This window comes from Haemaphysalis longicornis, unplaced genomic scaffold, assembly GCF_048455015.1.
Source record: "Haemaphysalis longicornis isolate Haplotype H1 unplaced genomic scaffold, Haemaphysalis longicornis Haplotype H1 scaffold_1, whole genome shotgun sequence".
In the NCBI taxonomy this organism is placed as follows: domain Eukaryota; kingdom Metazoa; phylum Arthropoda; class Arachnida; order Ixodida; family Ixodidae; genus Haemaphysalis; species Haemaphysalis longicornis.
The window spans coordinates 105,502,484-105,528,570 of record NW_027526203.1 but is presented as its reverse complement, the minus strand read 5'-3'; the positions used below and the strand labels follow the sequence as shown (position 1 = coordinate 105,528,570).

General features: G+C 49.5%; 1 long non-coding RNA gene across 1 annotated transcript in view; it reads right to left on the bottom strand.

The window, feature by feature from the left end:
• LOC144178659 (uncharacterized) overlaps positions 1 to 26,087 on the bottom strand; it is a 175,164-nt gene that overhangs the window by 62,770 nt on the left and 86,307 nt on the right. Inside the window, exon 2 of the long non-coding RNA XR_013324040.1 lies at positions 10,710 to 10,854. This is a non-coding gene — a long non-coding RNA (uncharacterized LOC144178659). The remainder of the gene's footprint in view (positions 1 to 10,709; positions 10,855 to 26,087) is intronic.

Here is a 26,087-nt window from a genome sequence, read left to right as displayed (position 1 = left end):
TGTGCAGCTGTGAAGTCTGCAAAACAAGAGTTTTTCCTCGCCCTGCTGTCGACGACAATGCTAATTCTGCACTTCGAGTGTCAGTGGTCGCGCTCCGTCGCGTCCACGCTATTGACCAATGTCTAGGAACAAAATTCAATCACCCTACCACGCTTTTGGACCATTTCTCTGAAGTCGGATGGCGAATAGAGCGTGACCGTCTCGAGAAAATCGCCCGGGAAACACTAGCTTTTTGACCCATCATGTTGACCACCTGACTCGCCGCTGGGTCGCCGCCGCTCGGCGACGCCTCCGCTCGCCACTTCTCTCTAAGCGGGTCCAGCTCTTCGTGCGATTCGAGTAATGCGGTCTAACATGCATGTGTTTGGGTTGGGATCAGAATAAATTTCGAATAAAGCGGTATTTCGAGTAAAGCGGGTTTGTTATAACGAGGGATTACTGTATTGATAAAATTATTTTTATGACAAACGAACTCGGGTTAGTTTCTGGTGCTAGAGTCAACCTTTTGAAGATCTCTGGACTTTTGTTCGGCTGATGGGCAACAACACCAACCGAGTATGCCGGCATCCATTAGTCCTGTGTACCACCTAAATATCTCGACGTACCGCTGGGCTCCTACCGACAAAGCGGCCGATATTGGCTGGGCGCACTGAGGCCGTTCGTAGTCATTCGCAGGCCTTCATTCCGCATAACCTCTAGATTTTTGGAAGTGCCCAGGCATGTGACATGTTTTTGGCATCCAAATTCGTCTATGTAATGCAAATTCTTCATTGCTCTTGGAGTCACACACAGCGGTTCCATCGGCTTTTCGCAACATTTGTGTGGTCGTCACCATGGAGTCAATAAGGCGTGACAACCTTTTGCTGGGCTGAACGCATCTCTTTGTACAGCAAATAGTTACACGGTTGTTCTTTTTTCGGGACCCCACCCACCCTGTTATTCGCGCTTTTTTGCAAGTTAACCTCGGCGAGGTTTTGCCTAATCTTGTCGTCTCATCATCATTCTCGACCAGACCTTGTTTGTGGAGGTTTATGTGTGAAGTGTACACTTCAATACATTTTTCTTGGTTCGTTTTTCCCCAGATTATATGTTCACTGTTTCTCGTGTTAATCTCTACAAGGACCTAATTCCCATGCTTTTCCCAGCACCACTGTATATAACTGTTTATTCTAACTTGTCTGGACAAGATGTGCTCTTACGTGCCCATAAAATGCCGCTTTCTCCCTCAACAAAAACACGTTCTTCTTCAAACTGCACAGCTGTCAAGACGGGGCTGCACAATCGGAACATTTTTGTGTCTTCTGTAAATTGTCGCCTGTGCGATGTACCGGACACAATTGAGCGCTGCTTCATAAATTGTAAGGGTGCCCTTCTATTTTGGGCTGTCCTCCAAATAACTCTTAAGAAAGACTTTAAATTGACTCCACATGGTATACGACATCTCGTATCACCCGCAGGCGGGGATGTGTCACATGATTGTTTTTTTTTTTTTTTTTTTTGAATCGCTCTGCATAGTTTATGGAAAACGCGAATGCTACATAGGCTTGCTGAGCCTATGGTTTCTTCCAGATCACACTTCTGCCAAATGTAATCTTAGACGTCTATACGGCAAAAATGATTCTCGCCCTGACTGGCATCCCCTCCTTATTGGTTGCTCACTGTTACCCTCGTTTTAAACCAAGGATAAATAATTGTTCATTGCGGTTAGTTTAGTTTTTCAACTTGTAATCAACTCATTTGTACGTGTACATACTTGTAAATACGTGTTGTGCGCATCATTTCCTACGTTGACATGCAGTGCAATAAATACCATGTGAAAAAAGGCGTTTGGCCGAGAGGCCTGGAGCAATACGAATATTGTTTTGAAAGTCGCAAGTTTGAATCCCTGATAGTGCGTTTTTTTTGTTGTTTTTTTAAATGATTTATTTGTTTTCGGCAATGTTTTCTATTCTGAATTCCCCATTTTTGCACTGTAATGTTCATTGCCATAGGCACCGACTGCTTGTGAGCACAGTCTCGAATCACCCGACCCTCGGCCTGGTGCGAACACGCCTCTTATGATACAGGCACGAGCCAGGCAAGCTCCAAGGGTGGGGGAAAAGCGTATCGCATTTGAGCGTCTGCGGTGACGCGGAGGGCGTTCATCCACTGCGCACGCCTCGGCTAGGGATTGCTACGATTCGAAGCCGTGCTCGCAGGCTTACCTAACTCATTTTGCAGCCGACAACACGGCAGAAATGCCGTATGCCGATTACTGAGATACAGAGAATGCCCAGCCAACGATAACGTCGGACGCCAAGCATGTTGTTCCACGAGACCAAAACCGAAACTGGTTTCAATTCTTTCGACAATTGAAATCTTGGACATTTTCCAATCACGTAGCACCTTGTATTGACGTCGCTGCTTTAGTTGGTGCGGCCGCCGCAAACCACGCATGGTAGTTCTTCTTTCAGGCTTTATAAAATGAATACCGCCTTATCGACCGGATAAGCAATGAAAAAAAGGTTGGCAGGATGGTCATTCTTCCGCATGAAAACACGCACCTGAACTGCACATGACGCCACGCACTCCATCTTGCACCTCTTCCCCGACCGCCGAGAACCCGCGGATATGACAACGAGGGCACAACCTGCGGAGGCAGCCAGCGCACATGAACGGGGCCCCTTGTGTGTATTCGCACTACTATAACGACGGAGGGTGGTAACTTCTCTAATTATGCATTTTTGTGCAGATGCAAGACGTTACGCGGCTGGTGCTTTATCGTTTTTTTTTGTTTGTTTCAGCTTGTGTTTTCGTTTAATTTTCTTTTCGTCGCGTGAGGGCAGCGCACACAATAGATTTTTAGTTTCGTTAGTTCATCATTACTCTTTTGTTTCCGTATTTTTTGATGTTGAGTATTTTTTACCTTCCTTTGACCAACCATCTGCATTCACACTATTATAACCAGCAAATGTCGCAACTTGGCGAGTTATGCATTTTTGTGCAGACGCAGTGCGTTCCAAAGTTGGGGCTTGGGGCACTCAGCCAAAAATGCTTCACCACGTGCTTCACCACGAAAAAATTGCCCGCCGCGGTGGCTCAGTGGCTAAGGCGTTCTGCTGCCGAGCACGAGGACGCGGGTTGGGTTCCCGGCCGCGGCGGCCGCTTTTCTGATGGAGGCGAAAAGCAAAAACGCGCGTGTGTTCGACATTTCGGCGCACACTAAGGATCCCCAGGTGGTGGAAATTAATCCGGAGCCCTCCACTACGGCGGGTATCATCGCCTGCGTTGCGTCGGCGCGTTAAACCCAACAATCAATCAATCACCACGAAAAAATTCGCCACGAAGCTACACCTGTGCCATGAGGCCGCGTGGTGGAGGGCTCCGGATTAATTTTGATAACTTGGGGACCTTAACGCACTCCAAGAAATGATGCTGAGTCAAATCGTTTGCTGGGCCTCATAGCTTCCCGGACATGCCGCATTTATTGTCGCCTTGATTGGTGATACGGATGCCTTTCGGCGAAGGACAGTCCCGACATCAAATCCCTTGCATCCCGGTCTGCCTTTGATTTGGCGGCAGCGCGCTAGGCCTGGTCTGTTTTCTTTTTTTCATTTTCCGAGTTTCTCCTGTCCGAACCCTGTACCGCTCTTCCCCACCCGCCAGCGTTTGACGTCTCTTCAATTTTCCCCGCACCCTTCTCCGGCAGCGCCCGTCTCGCTGCCCTGCCGGAAGCAATCTCGAGGGAGGGAGCGTGTGCTGCACGCCACGAGGGGAGCTACACGCACGCACGTTTTCGACCTAATCTCCGTTTCCCCTCCCCAGCCCATCGCCTCTTTACTTTCGCATGCGGGCAAACACGTTTTTAAAGATCGGCTGATGATGCCAGCGTGCCCGCTGTCCGCGCCCCCCAGCACCGGCCCAACAAACAACAACACCGAAACGATGCACACGCCGCCTCCGGCACTCCACTTGAAACAGACCACTTTGGATTCACTGCACTTGCAAAACAAAACCGAAGATAAACACACGCGCCCAAAAAAAGGAAGCAGACGGGCACTATAAACGAAGGCACAGGCGTGAACACCGCGCAGGGAAATTAGCAAGAAGGCTGGCATACACGTTGCCTTTTCACCGGCTATTAATTTTTAATCCGGGCTTTCCTGCCGTCATAAGCCCTTCCTGGCTTGTTCGAGCTTCTCCTTTTGTATGCTTTTCTGTTGCGCTTTTCTTTATCCCTTCTTGTCCGTGCAAAGTTGTCGCTTGGACGGCAGGCTTTAAATATGAGAGGCCGCGAAAAGGGGGGAATGTCGCTGCGCTCGTACTATTTTGTTTCTCCCCTTCGCCTAACGTGCGGAGGCTCGAGTGTGTGGCAGGAGCAGTGGGCTTCTCGAAAGCAACTGCGAAAAGAGCGTTTCGGGCGCACACGGCGCAGCAGCTAGATGCCTGGAGGAAAATAACCGGGCGGCGAGGGAATCAAATACCAACAGCCGCACCCCGGTGCGAGAGAGAAACAGAAAAAAAAAAAAACATAAACGAAGAACCCGCGCAGGTTGCTTCGTTTGAGACGTGAAGTGGACGCAGGACGAGGCTGGGCCGAGGGGCGTGGTGGTGCCGCCGGGTGGCGAGGTATGAAGGAGAAAATAGGCATACCGGCGGTAAGTGAGTGAGTGAAAAGATGACTGTGAAGAGATGCTCGGCCGTGCGTCTTGGCCGCTGCGGCAGCTGCTGCTTGTTCCTGCTGTGCGGATGCGTTTAGCCGACTGGACCGACCGCTGCCTTCTAAGATACTGGCCGCTCTGGGCGGTGGGCGTGATTCAAGCCAAGTCCCCGCTCGCTCTAAATTAAAGAAATGCCGTCGATGACAAAAAAAAAAAAAAGCTGCAACTGAGAGACTAAACGGAAGAGCTGGCGAGACACGTAAATTACAGCTGCCCGCTCGAAATACAGCGTGAAACGCTGTGCGAGTGTTCCCATCGTACACTTGCGCGAAGATCGTGGCGCTGTGCACGCCAAGCTCTTCTCGAATTCATCCGGGCTCTCACGCTGGATCGCGCACGCACGGTTTCCGTGATCGTGCGCAAAAGATGAAATGGGATGCTGTCGCTTTCAACAGGATATAAGATGCTTGCATCGTGGTTATTTGCTTTTCCTGGAGATCTGGTTTAGGTTTCTCGGCCTTCATTTTGTTACAACATATTCAGCGTCCTTATGACGGGACCAAATAGACACGTAACTTCATATACCATGCTTAGGGTTTGTACCTCTTAGGGCATGTTGGTACCTCTTGCTAGTAAAGGTACGTAGATTTTTGTTGTTTGTTTGAAGGAACAGTGATTTTCGGTGAAGCAAGTGTGCACGGTACAAAATGGAAGCATCTTGAACTGTCGCAGCGGGAAGGGGCGCAACACAAAGAAAAAAAAAACTTCCTTTCGTCTAACGACAACGATGGTTGAGACTCTCCACTGCCTCGTGAGGCATTCGTTCGCTATCGTTGCGGCTGTAGGGATTCGCAGAGTTTCGGTGACCACAAGTGAGATCCGCCTTAAATCCTCCACCATGCTGGAATGGCGCGACCGCACAGCCGTCGGCTTCACAACGCGAGAGACCCGGCTTCGGTTCTGACCACGGGGAGGTGCTTGCTGTGCTTTCGCTTATCATCATCATCATCGTTTTGTGAAACCCATTGTGCCAAGTTGGTTTTCCTGCGGTGCATTTTTGTTACGGGACGGTCACCATCAGTGAGGCGTAGGAAGCTTCGCTTTAAAAGTGGAATTATGGAATCGTTGTCCGAAAGTGCGCCTCTCGCGCCGGATGTGACCGCGGGAAATATCCTCTCTTATCCGCCTAAATTCTATACTGTATGTACCGCACGCTTTAACGACAGTTACCATGCCACTGAAGTTTCGGTAAAACAAGGTCCTTATGTTGTGTGCCTTGCCCTGTGAGTGGTTATGACGGTTCCGGTAGAAAGAACTCGGCGGAAAGGAACACAAGCAACTATTCCAACTCCCCCACCCCGAGTTTTTCTGCCTTTCTCTGTTGCCTTTACTGGTTTCGTTGTCTTTTTATTCGTCACCTTCGCCCACCACCGGCACCGCCACACGTCCACTCTGTATGCACGCACCCCTCAGTCCAACCGCGGTGCAGCCAAGAAGAAGGTGCGCACGAGAGGAGCTCAAGCAAGCGTGGTACAGCGGTGGTGCCGCAGTTAGCGCGCAATCGCATTGTGCGTGCGAACAGCCCCGAAATGGGTTTGACCCCGCGACCTACCGCTCTCGCGGCCACGGCTACGACCGCCGCCATCAACGGCCGCCGCCATGGCTTGGCGCTTTACGCCACTTTCCTTCAACCTCGTTCGTCCCCTTTGTAATTTGTGCGCTTCTTTTTGCCCATCCGGCACTTCACATCTTTAGGATCACAGGAGCCAAGCCAGGAGTGACGTGGAATTCCTCGTGCTGCAAGCTTCTTTTTGCTCTTGTCTCTGCTGGAACCGCAAGGTGTGTGAGAGAGAGAGAGAGCGAAAAAAAAAAAAACGATGCGCTCAATTTTGACCAAGCCGAGTGAAAAAGAAAGCACCCCGCCACTGTGAAGATGAAATAAACGGGGACGATGCTTGCCAATGTGGTGGTGTCGATTGCGTCGCAGTTCCCTGCCTAGTCCGCAAAACGAATTAGCCGAAGCACTCACATCTGTGGTGGTAAATATGCATCGTTACAGACCCTAACCGCCTCTGCTTAATTGCCTGTTGGAAGGAGAGGTTACAAGTATCTCCTATTTTTCTTCGTTCCCCCATTCAGCCCCTGGAGGACGAACGCGTACGAGACAGCTCAGCTGCAATTCTTTCGTGCTGCCATCACTTGGCACTCTCTTCTGCGCCTTAGTTCGCAATAAAAATGTCTAACATCAGAAACTAACAGAAGGCATTCGCACGCACGATGGCCAGCACAATACTAGACAGGAAGGCTTTTGAACAGGATCATGGCTTGCATTTTGTCCCTCGTAAAGTAATCAACACATTGAACAAACGTTACTAACGTTCGCGATAGCATTATTACGCTAACGATCCACGTTTTTATGTGCATGCATGCGGTAGTGTAATACAAAGTGACACAGTGGAATACACGTGTTTGTGCGCGCGTGCGCGTGTGTGTGCGCGTGCTTGCGTGTGTGCGCGAGCGCCGAATGCTCCCAGCTAGCCCTGTGTATTTAACAGCGGAGCTGTCGAATCTTGAGTTCCCTCCGTGCGTGGCGACGCTCAAAAATCGGCGCAGCAAAGTGGAGAGGAGGAAAATGCTAGGCCAAGAAGTGTGAGGGAATGTGGCGAGGAGGCAAGGAGCCGAAGAGCAGGTGTGGGGAGCGCGCGCCTCAAAAAACAAAAAAACGCTTCTCGTGGTCGCAATCGGACCTGGGTTTCCCGCGTTGTGAAACCGGCGTCTTTCCGATTGCGCTATAATTTGCAATCGGGGCTTTCAGCATTTCCTTTGTGTTCGTAGCGCTGGCACTGGCTGTGGACTTTGGCTGAGTTGAAGTGAACAGATATTCGGGCGGGGGGGGGCACTTTCAGGGGACTGGCTGCGCCTAATGATGACGTAAGCTCTGGCGTGCAGGTGTTCAAGTTAAAGCTACTGAGGACCAACAGCTACGCTGTTTCCTCAGTCTTCGCATCTCAATTACGAAGTCTGCCAAAGCTGGCCGTTATTTGTGGCGCGTAACGCGTAACGCGTTAAAAATACCAAGTAAATGCTAAGCGCTCGTACGCGCATGCATGCCTAGCGGCGACCGCCGACCGTCCCCGGCACGCGCAGTGGCCAAAAACAAAAAAAAAAAAAAAAAACGGCGAGAACCCCGAGGAGAGAGAAAATGCCGCGCGTACCCGTGAACTCTTGCCTCGCAGCGACCGCCGATGATCCCCCGTTCGCGCAGCGGCTTTAGCAAAAAAAAAAAAAAAATACTGGCGAAAACTTATAGGGGCGCCTCGCAATGCCAGGATGCCTATAGCAACCAACAAGCTGGCGCAACGCCTGCTCCACGCAACCTCGACGCGACGTGCAAAGACGAAGACCCAAATAGGTGGAAACGTAACGAGAATGAAACAGCATGGTGAAAAAGAAAGAGTGAGACAAATGATGGGACCCCTTACTATACGGGACTGCTGCAGAATGTCGTTATTACAGTTAGTTCAAAATATCAATGAACAGGTAGTTTTTTGTGGAAAATATTTTTAGAGAAACCATTGCAAAAAACGCAAATCTGAAAGATGAGCGCAGTTGCAATTGCAGAACCCCTGTGTAAACCAATCGTGCCCTCACGCTCTTCTGTGCTGTTTTGGAAACGGCGACTCCCCGCTATATATGCGCGAACACTTTCTCACCGAGCGACGCGTTGAACGGGTGCTTTAACAGCTCGCGTCCGGCTACAATCGTGGCTGCCGCTGTAAATGTAAACGCGGAAAGAGAGCGCATGCGTACGCGTCGACAAAGCACGATTGGAGCATTCCTCGTCTCCGCTTTTGCGAGCTCGCGGCCATCTCCTCTTCGGCGCTAAATACCGTAATAACGGCCTCAAAAGCCACGTTTCGATTCCAAGTACGGCTTTTGCCCGTAAAAGCAATTTTAGGGCTTTCATATCGCTTTGGGTCTCCAACGAGCAAAGCCTGTCACGGTTCCGAAATAGTTTACACCGCACATGCGCGGCTGTCGAGTTCTCTGAATTGTCGACGAGAGTTCACTCAGTTCTCAGAATTGAATTGAGGAAAGAGCGTAACACGTCTAAACGCCTTTAAAGGGACCCTGCAACACATTTTTCAACTTTTTTGAAATTTTAAATGCGTACAACGTAGTCACTCAACACACCCAGTACTTAGACTAGGGGGTCGCAAAGCCCCTCAGCCAAAAATTACTGCTCTATGCCCATCAGATAACTTGGAAACTCTCTCAAAACTCTCTCTTTCACGCTCTTGACGTTCTTCGACGGCCAGAATTACGTCACTGAGGCTATGTAGTGGCTGCTGGCCGGTTTTCCTTCAGTTGCAGCAATGAACGATTTTCTATGGCAACTTTAAAAATACAGCCACAAAAACAAAGCAGAAACGGAAGGCGTATCTGGTGCGACGAGCAAATCCCGCAGTGCCACTCCGTGCTGGCGATAACTGTAGCTTTCACAGTGCTTCCAGACGTGAAGGAAAGAGCGAAAGCGTTTATCGGAAGTGTTGCAGGGTCCCTTTAAGCTCTTCACTTTCCTGAAGGAGCTTAAAATGATGTTAACCGCGAGTGAAGAACTTAAGACGTGGGCATTCCTTTGGAGGAGGTTCGTGAGGAATACGGCAGTTTGAGGCTTTGAACACCGTCATGATGCACGCGTCCTTCTCGTTAAACCTGGCTGATTGGGACTGATGGTTGCCTTCCTGCAGGCGCCATTCACGCGACCTATTCTCAGGAACCCGCGGCTCTGCCTTGGGAGCAACGGCTCAACCGCCCACTAGCCAACTTAGGAATACGCATGGCTGGGGTCACGCTTGCAAACAAGCTCTACACTCCATGACTTGCTCTAAGTCATCGCAGTGTTGACGACCGCGTCTTAGATGACGCCAACCGCCGTTTCTTTGTCCAATGAAGCCTGGCCGCACGCTTCGACGCTGCCCATCTCGGTGATCTGCCGCAAGCGCTCCAGGGCACTTTGGCGCCCCGCATCGACGGCTACAACATTGTCGTTGGGGGTGGCCTTACCTCATTCATTTTCCCAGGCCCCAAACCGTGTGAAAACTTCGAGACTCCTTGCTTGTTGAGGGAGATCAGGTTGTCTGCGTCAGTCTCCGAAATTAAGAGGGTGGTGAGGGGCGGGCTTCCTTTCGTTCTTTTGGGTTTGCTTTTGAGGGGCGGACTTCCTTTCACAGCCGACGAGGTATACACAGTACGGAGATATTCTGCAGCCGACTCTTAGCTTTCGGATTTACGACAGACTCAGAGCCATTGCTTGAGCAAGTCTCTCTGGTCAGAGAGGTGACAGCGGTGTCATTGCTGCAGCATTACTTGGGAGGTGGTCAAGTTACCTCTAAAAAAAACAGGGTCAGGACGACGACCAACAGTGTACGAGTTGATCGGCTTCGGTATAAGAACGGTGTCCCTCCAAGTCACAGAAAGGAGAGTCAAAAATGTTTGAGAGGAAAAAAGCGGCGACCCCCCCCCCCCCCCCTCCAAAAAAAAAAAAAACACTCCGTCGTCTTTCATGCCAATACAAATAATAATACTGGGTTACTTAGTGATTAGCGAAAACTTATATGTGCTCATTTCTGACTCATAACACTAACTTTGTATATAATCTGTTATAACACCAACATGAAGTATTTTTTTTTTCGATGTGTGAGTTCGTGGTTAGTCCTGCGTAAGCGGGCTACGATTGTGCGAAGCTGGCTCATCATATTCCACGGGCAATATTAATATATTTGTCACCCACCCCAGACCAATCCAACAGCTTGCTATAGATGATATGTGCCGAATCATACAGAATGTGAAGTGCATCCGATAATCCAGCGCACCAGTGAGAGAGTATAGTTACGCAAAGGAGAAAAATATACACACAGTGAGATAGCAAGTATAGGTTGACCTTTGACGGAAGACATTAAGCGGTCAACAGCGCCGTCTTGGAAGGCGAGATCGATCATTAATCACGCGGCGAGAATCGTCTTTGATAAAGATAACTCTGGGGCCACCGCACCAGTGTATACTTACGGTGGAGTCAGACGGGCTCACATTTCTGCGCTTCCGGAGGGGGAGGCTGGTGCGTGCGGGCCGCCTAGATCACTTTGGGCCTCTCGCCACGGGCCCCCAGAGAATGGCGCTCCTGCTACCGAGCGCACGTCCAGCGATGCCGCGCCTGCGCAGCGTTAGTGCAAGCTGCTGTCGTGACCGCTGAGATTATTCTACCGAACAAATGAACGCGTCAATTAATTCCACAAACGCGGTTACAGCAGGTGTCCTTTTGGCGAAATTAGGCTGTTTTTGTACCAATAAAAACTTCAGCGGGCCTACAGAATGCGCGTTCCAACGACCAAACAAAAACTTACGGGATAACCTTATGATGTTCAATGAGCGAGCATCGCTTCTTGTTCAGTTGTGGAAGCATATTTGCGGGTAGGTATAGTGTTTTTAATGGACACACGCCTCAGTCACCCCTGATGATTTCCCGCGCATAGCGACGAAAAGGTGTTCATCGGGGAAGCAATTGCCGGCATACCAAGCAAGGCTAGATCCATCAGTTAATAAGCATCATCACCACCCCCACCATGTGCAAATGGGAATTTGTGATACAGCCAAGAGCCTCTGTCGGCTAGTGTCATCGTCACTGGGCAGTACCGCTGACTAGACAAGCGAGAATTTGAGGTTTTTGTCGACGTCGTATTTAAACTGTGGGTATCGAATTTTCCGGGACCTCCTCACGGCACATGGCATTGTCATTGGCCAATCCCCTTGAGTGGGTACGGGTGAATTGTGTTTGGGTACTTTTTTTATTTGCGACAGTATGCCCTTTGGCATAAGTTCCTACAGGTACAAGTTTGCCCCAGTTTTCCGGAGGAAGTCCAGAAGACAGCGGTGGTGGGGCCCCCACAGCCATCGCTGAAGATCGGGGGGTCTCCCAGGATGCAGGCCGGTGCCGCGAAGGTGTCGGGATCTGGCTGCACTCAGGGAAGGGCACGTCCATAGCAGGTGGTTAGTGGCGGCGTCTTCGGCAGTAGCCGTACAGAAGGCGCAGGTCGCGGAAAACGGGGCATGGTATCGCGGTGGCCACGCCCGGGTTACCGCAGGAGATAGGGCCACCCCAACTCGTAGTCTACGCAGCAGGACCTCCTCCCAGCGAGCGAGCCCACTGGGAAGGTCTGTTCCACACGGTGGGATGCGAGCACGTGTGGCGCGACGCAGATCTTCCTTTAGTTGGACAAATTGGTCATGTGGGTCAGTTGTCAGCAAGGGACGTAACGTGACAGGAACTATCCGCCGCAATATGAGCGGTGATAGTATTACGCCGTATCCACGACAGTCGGAGAGGGCAGGGGCACGTGTCCAGCATGTCATGAATGTCTCTTGAAACAGACGAGTTGGAGGCTACACGTCGCAAATCCCGTATGGCCGCCGTTGCGTCCGTGTAAATTTGTGCCGTAAAACTTCCAGGAGCTTCAAGAAGTGCCGGTAGTCGAGTTTGCAGTCCGTCCCGGGTGGCTGTAAGCTCCGCCAGCATAGGAGGCCAGGTGCGGAGTGTTTCATAAGCACTGTTTTGGTTTGCTTCTGGATGAGAGGGGCACACAATCGCTGTAGTTAAAACCCCGTCTTGGGCCCCAGCGTCCACAAATGCCTCTACCACCTGGGGCAGGTTCGCAGTCGCTAGTAATGACACGCCCGCGGATTGCTCGTCTGCGTTTCCCATCGACCGACTGTGGAGTCGAATGAGAGGCCGGTTGTCGGTCACTTGATGGTACAGCCAGGGCGGACCAGCTACAGGGTGGGCTGGTAAGGCGGGTAGAGAACGGCCCATGTAGATCGCTAACGCCGCTGCCTCCGGAACAAAATTTAGTTTGTTCTGGCGTGCGGAGCGGCGTTGATGTACAAGCTCATCAGGGCGTTAAGTTGAGGTTCGGCCTGAAGAGGTGTATAGGCGTTATTAGAGGGAGGCAGGTGGTCTTCCGCATTGCAGCTATATTAAATGCTTCACGTCGGACCCACTCCGCTTGGGTCATATGCAGGAATTGAGCCTGATAAACAAGTCGAGGCTGAAGTATTGACCGCACGAAAAGTCGGGCCATTTTGAAGCAGGAGCCTCCAGACTTTTGTGAAATTCGTCGAATAAGGTGTAGCATTTGACCTGCTTGTTGGCGGGCAGATCGAAGCCACAAGGCAGCTGACCCTGACGATGAAATCTCCAATCCCAGCACGCGAAGAGAGGTGGCAGTGAACGCAGGCTGGCCGGAGAGTTATAGCGAGATCGGTGGCATCTCCAGTCTACGACGGCCCCAAGCATTGGCCACGGACAGAATGGCTGTCTTTTCGACTGAAAGCGAGAGACCAGCGTATTCACACCATTTCTGTGTGTCCGTTAAAGCTTGTTGCAGGCTGGACAGGTCTGGGTGGACAGTTCATACTGTAATATCGTCCGCGTACACCAGAAAGTGTAGGTCTGATATGGAGCCAAGATGCCAGGCAAGCGGCAGCATAACTGCATTAAAGAGGAAGATTGAAATCACCGACCCCTGAGGCACTCCATGGACGGCCGTAACATGGCAATAACTAGTTCCACCAATCCGTACGGAAAATGATTTTTTAGTCAAGAAGGTCCGGATGAAAGAGCGGACCTTTTCCGGGACAAGTAGGCTTTGGAGAACTTCCAGGATAGCGCTGTGGCTGAGGTTGCCATTTGCCTTGCGAATGTCCTTGGCAAGCAACGTCCGCACTTTGTGAGATCGGCCGTCAAGTAGCACCATTGATTATATGTGCTCAAGTCCATCCTCTGTCCCCAGACGAGGTCCGAACCTAATCTGTGCCTGGTAAGTGTCCATCCATCATTGAAGTCGAGTAGCCAGCATTCGCTCCAACAGTTTCCACAAGGTGCACATTAATGCGATTGGGCGCAAATTGGGAAGATGCTCGGGTGGTTTGCCTGGCTTCGGTATAGGGACGATATCTGCCCAGAGCCATGACTCTGGTATTTGGCCCGAGAGCCACACCTCATTGGTGGAGTCGAGGAGACGGCTCAGGGCCGGATCGTCGAGGTTCTTATAAACCTCGTACGTAACGCCGTCTGGGCCGGGAGATGACCGAAGTTTCGCCTGGTCTATAGCAGCCAGGAACTTTGCCATGGTGAAAGCTGATTGCATTCCACGGACTGCATCATCAGACGGAGAGGCACCGACGTGGCGCAGTAGAGTAAACGGGCACGGGTTGCTAGGCGGGAGGATGTCAAATGCAGGGTACAAGGCGCGAACCACATCGAAGGCAAATTGGTCGGGGTTCTTGCCTGATTCCAGGCACGCACTGGCTGCTGCATCCGGAGTGCGGCCACCTGATTCCATTGCCCGAAAAGTGCGCCAAATAGAGGATGTGGTGGACGAAGGGCCGAGTGACTCACACCAGCCAAGCCATCGTTGCCGTGAAAGACGCTTTTCATGTCGTCTGGCCGCAGCGGTCAAGCTTTGCAAACGCATTCGAGCCGGCGCACACGGGGGATCTCGCGAGGCAGCCACTTCAGCCTGTTTGCGCTGGGCCGACAGCTGCAAAAGTCGGAGGTCAGGCTTCGGCCGGGACTCCTCTACCCACGTCCTCCGACTGGCACTGCTCAGAGCTTCTTTAACCACAGTGGTGGGGTCTGTGCTGGAGGCCGTCATGGTTGCATTGATGTTGCACATCCCAGTTTACTAGAGTGCAGCTTCGCTGAAGCCGACGCGTCGAGTTCGGGGCAATGCCAAGCCTGATAGGATGATGATCACTACCCCAGCAGTCAGCCTCTCGCTGCCAAGATACCACTGCACTCCCAAGCCACCAGGTTAAGTCGGGTGAGTAGGGCGGCATCCGGGGATGAGTGCATCGACGCGTAGGACATGCTATATCATTTAGTAGTGCGAATTGAGCATCGTTGAAATGTTCAAGTAACATGCGTCCGCGTTCACTTAGGTAGGGTATCCCCAGTTGCAATGGGGCGCTTCGAAGTCGCCAGTTACAAGTATGGGAAAGCCAGCGTTCGAAGGGCGCAGAGATGTTAGCCAGCCCAATCGTTATTTCATCGCATTTTGTTCTGCAGCGAGGCATCCAAACCGGCCCCATAGCTCTAAGACAAGAGCAGGGAACATAACAAACCTAAAATAAGTAAGCTGCAACGGTAAAATAAAATCTGGTTTAGCCAAGATATGGAACAAATCTGCAACATGTGCAAGCCACAAATCATTAGAGCTATCATTCAACATGCCACGTAAAACTGAATTTATACTCGCTTTACGACGCAGGCCCTAAATGGTGGCCTCACGAAAACAAAGCATGCATTACAACATTGCAACATTTTTTTGCGCGCGGACAACGACATAAAGTACCTCATGTTCAAAACAACCCATGAAGTTTGTTACATACGTCCGTCCACTGAGAATTAGAACTAAACATTCATCTCACAGCACACTCAGGTAAACTGCAAGCATATTTTCTTAGAAAATGCAATAATTACACCAGAACGTCATTTACTCGAGCTCGGTTAAATAAATGTTTTGTTTAACAAGGCTGTCTGTGTCCTGATACGATCACCTATGTCGTCCTGGTGTTCTTATCAGCTTATCTCGAAATGTTTTCGGGCACACTCTGGATAGTTCGATATTCGCGCCTGCGAAAGAGTTTGCAAAGAAGAGCATCACTCAGAGGTTTGTTCGAACCCAAGATAAAAAGTGAGAGCTTATTAATCAGCACCCCGCAATCTCTAGTGACTACAACGTTGAAAAAACCTGAATTGATGGCAACTTAGAAAAGAAAGGGTCAAGGTCGCAGCCACAAGTGGGTGCAATGATAGGTTCGCTCTAACTTTAAAGGATGATGATGGCTTCTTCATCGGGGCCTGTTGTTGCGTAATTTGTTACCGTTGGTTTCCCTTGAGAAGTTCTTCAGGCTTCTTGTATTTATTTCCCAAAGCAAATTTGACGGCAAGGCAAAAGGGTACCGCAGCATTCTGAGGCGCAACATACCTGCGTTGTTTAGAAGGACTTTTTGTTGGGCGAGTTGGTGCACCTTTGATGAACAAACACGGGCTTTGCGCGAAATAAACACCACACACAGGAAGGACGGGACGAGCGCAAATATGGGATTGCGCTCAATTCGTCCTTTCTGTGTGAGGTGTCTATTTCGCGCAAAAGCCGGTGTTTGTTCACCCACATGCCTGCGTATTACCTGTAAAATCTACGTTTATACATGTTTCCAACAGTATACTGTTGGAAACATGTATGAACGTAGATGAACGTAGTATACCCGTCACAGGGTATACGGGTCTACTCTGCAAGAACCCCAGGTATTTACTCTACAGCTCTTGCCGGTTAAGAAGGTTTTGGGGTTAAGCGTCAGTTAAAAAAAGTTTTTTTTCATGTATGCTGCATAAACAGTACTGTGTTCACAGAGCACGGCCCATGCATTTTATAACTGCGAGTTTTGCATATCTCTAAACTCTGTTTAAATCGACTTGTTTGCTCTGACTGCTGACTGCTGACTGCTCTGATTACCTTACTGCAGATGGCCACATTACGCCGCCGGCCACGCCCTTATACAGAAGCACCTCCCGCCATGGGAGGACACGCTTGTTACAGCGCAACAACCTGTACCCTCTAAAACTCAGCGTCGGCGGCACACATCGCAGTGGACGTCACTGGTTGCCGCCGGTGCTACTTCTCGGAGCAGTACAGCACTTGAGATTTCTGTGGACGCGTCTTGGCGTCCCGAGTCCTGTATAGCGGCAGCGGCCGATGTGTCCAGCCTCGATGACCACCAGAGCATTCGACGTATTTCTCTGGACGCCGACCCCGATATTACGGAACTTGAGCTATTTGCTATGAAGGAAGGTATTCACCTTTCACGCCAGGCTGTCACCGATCACCAAGAACGGCGTTACGACCGAGTGTAAGTATTGGCTGACTGCACCGCGGCACTGAAATGCCTCATTGGTCCACCAAGGCAAAATAGCACCGCCCACGCTATCAAGCAGACATGCGAGAAACTCAGGGCTGACTCTGGGGTACGGGTAACGGTACGCTGGATTCCTGGACGTCAAGGACACCCAGGAAACGAGAAGGCTCATGGACTCGCGAGCGAGGCTTCGTTACACCGTTCCCAGTTCATGCTGCCTGTGAGACCAATTACGCTGCCTACTGATCCAGATGTGGAGCGCCGCCATCGACGTAATCGACGGAGGCAGGAATTTCCAACTACTATTCCCCCATGCAACGCCCCCACACCCCCTGGGCTATCCCGAGGTGCTCAGGTGTTCCTTAACCGGGCGTGGTCGGGGTACGCTTATACAGACGACGTGGTTGCTCGGAGGCGGAATTACCCTCACCAACCTACATCCCACGATGGAAACCCCTCTAACGGTGGTTCCGCTGCTGCGTTTCCTAGACCAGGCGATGCTTCGCCTGCAAAACAGGAGTGACCCCAACAATCCGCCATCTCGTTTGGGGCTGCGGTGCACTAGATCGGCTTCCCGCAAAATATCATCCGGCCTAGGTCAGGCCACGTGATCGGCACCAAGATACGTTGGCCACGTTGTGGCACTTCGTTTGTGAGCCAGCCATGACCGGCAATTATTCACCCCATCCCTCAACCCTGCGGCCTTGAGCCATTCCAAATAAATATATTTGTATGTCTGTCTGTTCGCTCTGAATTTGATCGCTCAAGGGGTTTTGTTGTATATTTATTTAGGATTGAAATACGCCGCAGCTGTTTCTGCAGAAAGGAAATTTTTGCAGATGGAGCTTTCTTTTCCGAACTGGCCCCGGAAGGAAACCACTTATTCGGTGGAAAAAGGTCGGATGGCCTGTTGGTGACACATTACTTCCCTGAAATGAGGAGAACGATGACAGTAATACCAATGATAAAATAAAGCACCACATAGAACGTATATTTATTAAAAGCGCTACAAAAAACTACGATTGCAACGAATAACCGGGGTAATTTTGGAAAAGCAAAAGTACAAAAATAAAAGCAAGTTGGTTCAGGTACGTTGTACGAAACTGGCATCATGACTCTGCCAGAAGCAGTGATAAAAACGCCTTTTAGCTTCGCATTGCAAGTTTAGATGCGAGAGCAGAGTGTTGCTTTCATATTTTGTTTAGGCGGGTTGTCCGAGTTTCTAGCCGACGTGGCCGAGAACCCCCAAGCGTGCTTCCGTGTGCACTCGCGCGTGGTGCGGAGAAGTTTATTCATTAAGCCGAGGTAACGAATCTGGTGTACACGAAACAAAACTGGCTGGCCGTGACGATGACTTGGTGCAATCGACAGCGTCAGGTGTTGGAAAATTGCCTCGCTCAGCTGTTGTTCATATTGCCTCGCTGTTTGATTTGACATAGCGTAGGTATTTCGTCGTGATTTCTCTTACTATATCATTAATACTGCGTTGATATTGTGTTTTAAAGATGGTAGTTTTCTTGGGCTACTTAAACCGGAAAATTTTGGTCTGCCTGTCTATCTGCCTGTTCCTCGATCCAGCCACCCGGCTAAAAGATTTAAAAATAGTCAGACTAGACATAGGCGAAACCTTTCCAAGTCACTAAATCGGGTACCGTACTTCATACTCACCAACATTGTTGAGTAAAATGAAAACATTAGGCATACCTGAGGCATACAATCAATCCATAGCTGGTACCAGACAGTGCTGCTTTATTTTAAAATAGATATGCGCTTGATATTTGTGAGAGCAAACAAAAAATACGCGTTGAAAACAATATTTTGACCCAAAAATACAAGAGCTCACGCCAAAGCCTGGACCTCGTGGCGGCATTCCAAGTCCGGCAGTGACGAAAAGTTCCTATAGATGACGCACGAACAGTTAAGCGCGGGAAAATTGAACTGACTTGAGCAAACCTGCGGCGTGTTTATCGTGGGCGGAGCGAGACGCGAGGGACAGGGCGTGAGGTGAGGGCGGAGGAGAGAAGAACTTGGCAAGTGTAGACGAAAGACGAGAGTCTTTTGTCGACGTTTCCAGCGAAGCGAGCAGTGGTGTTTTTTAATAGAAGGGCAGCGTCATATCTTTGCGGTTACCCTCTTCGCGCCACCTGCTATCGGTTTGGCAGTTGCTTTTACCTTTTTATCACCAGCCTTCAGATGTGTACGAGTATATAAAAACCGGCCAAGGTACTTACTGAAGATGCGATGATGTGCTCGACTTTAAAGCATGCCCATTAAATAAGGTTTGGTTCTATAGCGTGAGCACGGGCACGCTGAATTCGCATAGCGTCCACGTGATCTCCCCCTTTTGTTATTTTTTTCCCTGAAAAGGGCTCCATATTGTTGCGGAGCAAGGAAAACGCTTATTCACAAGTAGTAAATGAATGTGTCTCTATTGGCAGGTATTAGGAAGGCAAATTCGGACAGGCAGCTAGGTCTTTCAGCTCGTGCACACGCTAGTCCACCAGAGCGTCTTCTTCTTCCTCGACGGATAGCCAGGCTGCCGCACAACCATGGCACATGCCCACTTTGGGGGATTGCGCCCTTTGCAAGTCGAGTGTCTGGCCAGCTCATTTCTCGGTTAGCTCATTTCTCTAATAAGTTCCACGCGGCAATATTTTAACTTTAAAATAAGGCTCAGTATAGCAACAATGTTTCATTGGTTACTTTAGACATTTATTTTGTTCAAGTACATCTTTCAGGGCATTTATTTATCTGTGCCACTTATTGGATTCCATTTCTAGTTGGATCACCTGACCCGTTTGACTTCATGACTCGTTCGATTTGATGACTCACTGGGTCCCTTGACTTAATGGAGCTGTACGTATATTGGATATCTTGACGCGCTGTACTTTTTGGTCTGTTGCACCTCCTGACCCATATCTGACCTGTTCACTCGGGTGAGTCAAGAGATCCAACCAGTAAGGTGTGGCACCGAATCCAGAGGCCGAATATTGGAACCGTGGGCTCGTTGGATCTCCGAACGTGGCTAAGTAGAATCAAGAATCCAAAGCATCTTTCCTTGGTGCCTTAATTCGGGGAGGGCATTGGAGTTCCTGGCTCGTTCGATTTTTTTTATGACCAAGAGATCCAAAAACTCAAGAGACACAAAGAGTGAAAAGGTCTGAGAGTGACGTGACAGCCGTGCCAGGAGTTTCAACCAGTCTAGCTATCCATAGTGGGTATAAAGGTCCAGAGACAAAAAACTGAACAAGTCAAAACACGAGTCAAAAGGTCCAACGGGTCAAGAAGTGCAGCGAATGACGAGTTGCAGCGTATCAGAAGGTTCAAGGAGTGAAGCGATCCGACTCTGAAGTTCAAAATACATTGAACATAGGGAAGTTCAATTAAACCATACAATGTAGGACTGATATCAAGGGAAATTTCTGAACCGTACATACGCACATTATAAACGATGTGACCTCATTTAACTTTTTTTATTCCTGCTTTTGTTGTTCGCATTTACCGTTATAAATGTAGAAGGCCGTGCTACGCCCTGATTTGAACGAAATCGGGGCTAGGCATACACGTTATTGGCGCGAGAGAGAGAAATAAACGTTTAATGAAAACGAGTAAATTTCGTGTTAGATGGCAGGGGCACCAGTCCAGTGTGGGGCCTCCTTTGTCCGGGATGCCCTGGTCCTGGCTGGCTGCCCGGGCTCTAGCGACGACTTCTTGTTGCGCCGCAAGGTCCGAGCTGGTCAGCCGGTCCACCCACTGCTCGTAAGTATAGGGTTGGGGCTTGAGATAAAGACGGGGATTGCTGGCATTCCCATACCAGGTGGTATAGGGTGCCAGGGGATGGGCAATAGGCACAGGTAGGCGCAGTATTGGGTAGGCGACTCCGTGTTTGTGCTCGTCACCTAGCGGCCGTCGCGAGAATCGCCCTGATCAGGTCCGGTTGCGGACTTCCCCATGGCGCATTGCACTTGCTTATCTCACTGCGTAGTTGTCGTGATACCGCCGAAAGAAGACCCGAAGACGATAAAGCGGACGTGTAAGGAGTTTCGTTGCGTCACCTTTAATGTGTGGGCACGATGGAAGTACAGCAGTGGATGCTTTTACCGCTTCCCGCGAGAAGTAGACGACGCGCCTCGCGAGCCGTTGTGGACACGGAATCTACGCATTGGAAAAAAACGCACACTACGCATCTTCGCCCAAAGCACTTCGCTCAAGACGAACGCGCTTGACCAAAGCACTTCGCTCAAGCACTTCGCTGAAGACTTCCAGGTTAGCAGCCACCTGCTTTTTTATTGTAATAGAGCCGCATTGCATGCGCGTGGTGTACTCGGCGAGCATGTGCCTGCCCTTTTCAGATATTTCTTAGGGGCTAAATATATCTGTTAGGTGCTAATTATGTCAAGATACATCTTTGAAATGAAGGCTTGATTTCAATTAGCTGGGAACATCGTTTTTTAATCCGCACTTGACGTGGACCTCAAATGGGCATCTGCGCGGCCGCCCCGAGCGCAGCTCGACGCACTTGGCGCTCAAGTCAGTGAATGGCAGGACTCCCGCCGCTTCGACAACTCCAAGCAGCGAGCGCACGGCGTTATCTTATCGACGCACGCTGTGTCGCCTTTTTGTTTCCTCTTATCGCACTTGAGCTTCTAGTTTAGTCGTTTCCCGGAAGTAAGTTGTGCATGTTCCAAACGCCAGCAGTGATTCGCCGGCGCCTGTTAACCAACTAGTACGACTTTGCACTTTTAATTAGCGAACGTCGCGGGCGCCTGTAAATCAAAATAGTCAACTTGGGTCTCAAAGCGCAAAATTACGAACTTACGAGAAAAAAATGTGCCGGGAATTTAACGAGCGCCCCGAATGTCTAGCCCTTTAAAGCACAGCCCGGTTGCATAGAATCTGACTTCACCCGCAGCTACCCAACGCACTAGGCAATTACGCCACCGCGTAAGATATTCGGTTCATAAATTTATCCAGCACCTGTAAGCTGCAGGCTGTAATCGTTGACACAACAAGCCACAAGATTTTGGTAAAAGCATTTACAGGAATTCGATATAAGCTAAGTTGTCCTAAACCAACCTTTTTCCAGTACTCAGCAGATATGTGCAATGGTTTGCATTTAAATTTGCGTGTTGTCATGGCTAATGATATCCTGAACTGGGTTTTCATGCTACGAACCGAAAAGGAAGGTGCCAAAGAAAACAGCAGTTCCAAGTCAGGGACTGCCATATCATCAACCCATGATGAAGTGAAAGCTGCCCGACATAAACAGCTGAGCGCGGAAAGGCAGCTAAGGATGTAGCGGTCCACGATCCACCACTGTAAGCATAAGTTGAAAACCCTCCTCTGAAAACATACACAGTACCTATTTTCTTGTACCTTTCTTGAAATCAGGGCAGGTAGGCGCCTGCAGCCACATCGTACAGCTCAGAGGTTCCTCACACGCCAGTGATCACCACTTCTGGCACTTGTGCTGTTCAGGTGACACAGCAGTGCTCATTTTCAATGCCATTTCAACCAACTTCATTATTCGTGCCAATCAAGGATACCACCACTTTCCAGGAGGAAGGAGGGTTGCAGCACCAGTATCTTACAGCTTGTGTCACAAGTCAGTCACCACACCCAACAGCAACCGTTGCAAGTCATGGCACCAAAATAGTGGGCACCTTTCCGGACACTAGGTGTTTGGCCGCCTCGACCCAAGAGTGCGGAGCCAATAAGGGAAACAAATTTATGCAATTACACCATGGTGATATGACCAACAGTATCATCTGTTCGCATAGTGCTGTGGAATTATGTTTCTCCGGCGGCAAAATCTTATTCAGCACACCCTAAGTTGACGCTTTAAAATGAGTAGAAGAATGTGAGGCAAGGAAATGTGCAGCGTCAAAAAATGTGGGCATTGTTCTGGGGCACATGACCGTTCGGACGTCCTAATAAGACATTGACATTCCTTCGTTGCCTGTGTGTATATGTCACGTGTGTGTCAGCGTAGGTTTCAAGCAGCAACAGCGTGCAGTTTTGAATTGCCGTTTTCATTTCTAGTGAAATATACCAGACACAATGAATTTTTAGTCAGTCACATATGGCCTAAAACAAGCCACACATACACAAAAAATTTGCAGCTTTAACAGGTTATTAGCAGAAGCTTGTGAGTTGATGGTCACATTTGCTACTGAGAAGCAGAGGGACCTGGATTCAAAGCCCAAAATTTTCAAACTGCCAACAGCCCTTTGTTTGTTTTTTTAATCTGCTCTACCAAGTGTAAAGCATAATATTGGAAACAGGCATATTGTGATGCCCACCGACAAGCCGAGAAAAGAAGGCCCTCTCGTAATATGCTATCGACGGTTTTCACGAAATGGCGAGACGGGAACTAGAGCACAGTTTGGCTATGCCAGCCGTTTCATTATGCTTTGTATATATAATGATATGCTTCTCTGCACAAAATAGGTCACCAGTTAGCCTCCGTATTGTAGTTCTAAGTGCGGAGCGCTTTAGGGGCCCGGCTTGCCTTTGTAGCTCGTACGGGATCATGGCATCACACACCCAAACAGAGGCTTCGGAAAGAAAACCGCTTCCCCTGGTTGGGATCGAACCTGGGTTCCTCGCGTTACGAAGCTAATGTCTATCCGACTGCACGAAAATAACTTTTGTAATAAAAAAAGAGCAAGTGGCACCTGCTGTTTTCTTAAAAGGGTACTAAGGATGCCTCTGAGGGTCACTCTGCCGACTGCTAATATTTGGTTTCTCGCTCAAATATGCCACAGAGCCCTTGCCACATCTTATTATGGTGCAGTACGCAGATCATTTCAAGTCCACTCCATGAAGCAATTACTCTTTTGTGATGACCGCAATTTCCCCATCGACCAAAATTGCAGCAAGACGTGACTCCTGAACCTTTCGCTTAAACACAGCTGTATGTCATCTTCATGGTCGCAGTAAGGCGCAACGCCTCTTAGTGTCAGTTACTTGAGTTAAACATATTATTCCTCAGCTGACACCACACCTTCCTGTCTTCTTTTCTTTCCTTTTATTGTAGGGTTTTCTTTCTTTTTATTGTATTGTGCATGGGAGCCCGCTTTCACTCCTGGAGAACAAGGCACTGGTATTGCCCTTGCAGAACTGTCTGCTCAAGCTCGTGTGAAAATTGACAAGGCTGTACATGTTAAATCAGGAGCACTTGTAAAGAAATTTGTTTACACTAGATGGTTTGAATGTTAATTCGTTCACCGCGTTACTCTTACTGTATTTGTTGGAGCGTCTGGTTACAGCATAAAAGAGAGTGCAGCCAGTTGCCAATGAAAGACCCCGTCGGTCCATCACTGAAAAACAACAGAGCCACTGGTTATTACAAATCAAGATGTACTTAAGTGTGCGTTACATTTAGAGAAAATACATATTCTCGAATAGCTACACCCGACTCCTGTTAACTCAACCCTGCTGCAAGCTCTGGTGAAATAAACCAAGTTAACTGAAATTTCTATCATTTGCTGGAAATTGCCCACTTGATTTTCGGCTTTGATTCAAGTATAACTTCCTCAGCGAAGGCACCAATTTTTAAACGATGTTACAGCATCAGACTACAACCAAACAACAAGAATAAGGAGTCAATTTAACAGCTTACGGCCAAACGACCCAAGGAAGGCGCTAGCACAACCTGCTCAGTCGTTAGGTCTCGCAGGATGATTATTTTATGCTCTGCTGTACAACGTGCACAAGTCAGAACATGCCTTACATGCCAGGTAGCGGTAAAATTACCCGATAAGGTGGGGTTAAACATACAGACTGGCCTTTTTTTTTCTATGGCAATATGCCAATGCGTGCCACAACCCTTATGTGTGGCTGAATTATGCAACACGTAGAAGTAATGAGAGTGAACTATACTTAGACAAATCATGAGAATAAAACTGACTTCTTCTGTTACATATTAGTGCAACACAATCATAAATTGAGGACATATTTATTTCAAATCATTCAAAGGGACCATAATGCGACAAATTGCAATGGTGATACCGAACAAACCGAAGGCTGGTTTAACAGCGAGCAAAGCAAAATCGGGCGGCGTTGTAGAACTACACACAGTGAAACACCATGTACCAAACTTTCTGATTACTAATGCAATGTGATATGGTAGGCTGTTACAATTCTGCGCCGAATGTCGTCCACCTTGTCGCTAGTGGGTGACGATCCCCCATGTCTGTATTACAGAAATTGGCGAGCTGAACGTCCATATTTCGAATATACGGCCTTTCCGCTTTTCGCCACCATCCGAAATAGAGCCTCCGCCAGGGCGACCGAGCCCACTACGTAACTGACGCTGTTCGACAGCACACAATACAGCGCACGATCTAAAAATCTGCAAAGACTTAAAGGGACCCTGTAACACTCTTCGTGCAGTGCAAGTAATCCTGCGCGACGTTTAGACTACGCTGCCAGGAACACCCGAGCCAAATATTACACGCGCACGTGAAGCGGTAAGCGCGCGAATCGCCGTGAAAGACGCGGAAAAACCAACCGCGCTCTCTTCAATTCTCCTCATTATGCACCCCTGGCGTGGCCTTTGCGATGTCAATCGGGCCATGGCTGTCCTGGCTGTCCTATTGGCTGTCGCTGGTCAACTTCACGGCTAAATTCTGGCATTTCCTGTGGCGATCCGCCGTCGTCGGCGCTGTGTATCAACCTCTTCTATGTCTGAACCTGTCCGCATGCTTTTGGTGTTTCTTTTGTTTTGAGTGCGCGCGGAGTTTGAGTGACGAACTAAATATTCCACTTTCAGCGAGGCCACTCGACAACAAACGTTTATTGCTCCAAAAACGCCCTACCAGCCTGAGCGCTTGATTGCGAGCAGGCCACCATGCCTGCTTTTTTGTGCCACCAGACCGGAAATAGACCCGTCCACGTTGCGGGGAAAAGGACGAAACTCCCCGGCCTGTGACATATCGAAGGCCGCCGAACAGAACGCCGCGCGCCGCCCCCGTCTCCGGGAGAGAGCGATCAGCTTTGGTCGCGTTGTCCGCAGTTGAGTTGAGAGGGAACTTTATGCGCGATTTTTCATCGCGCGTAGTTTCGGTGATAGTGAACGGATTTTCATAGTTCTTTTCATAGGCGAAGCTCTATCACAGCCTGAACAGTGGCAGTTAAAACTGCACGTCTTACCTGTAGCGGTTTATGAAAGCCGCAGCAAGGTGCTTGCACTTTTCGGAGAGTCTTGGTGCGCACGAGCACCGTCCTTCCTCGATTTTTGGCTCCCTGGAGAGGCAGCTCATCTTGAGGGAAATGCAGTGCCTCGGTCGCCCCCAAGGGTTGCACGTACATAGCGACGATCTCGGCGCTTTCATCACTCTGATCATTCACCCCGATCAAGATAAGGTCGTCGGCTGAAATCATGCGCTCTTCCTCACAAGAACAACGCGAATTAACGCTGCAGTCTAAGAATCTTAGTACGGCAGCAAGCGAAACTGCGACGGATGGGCT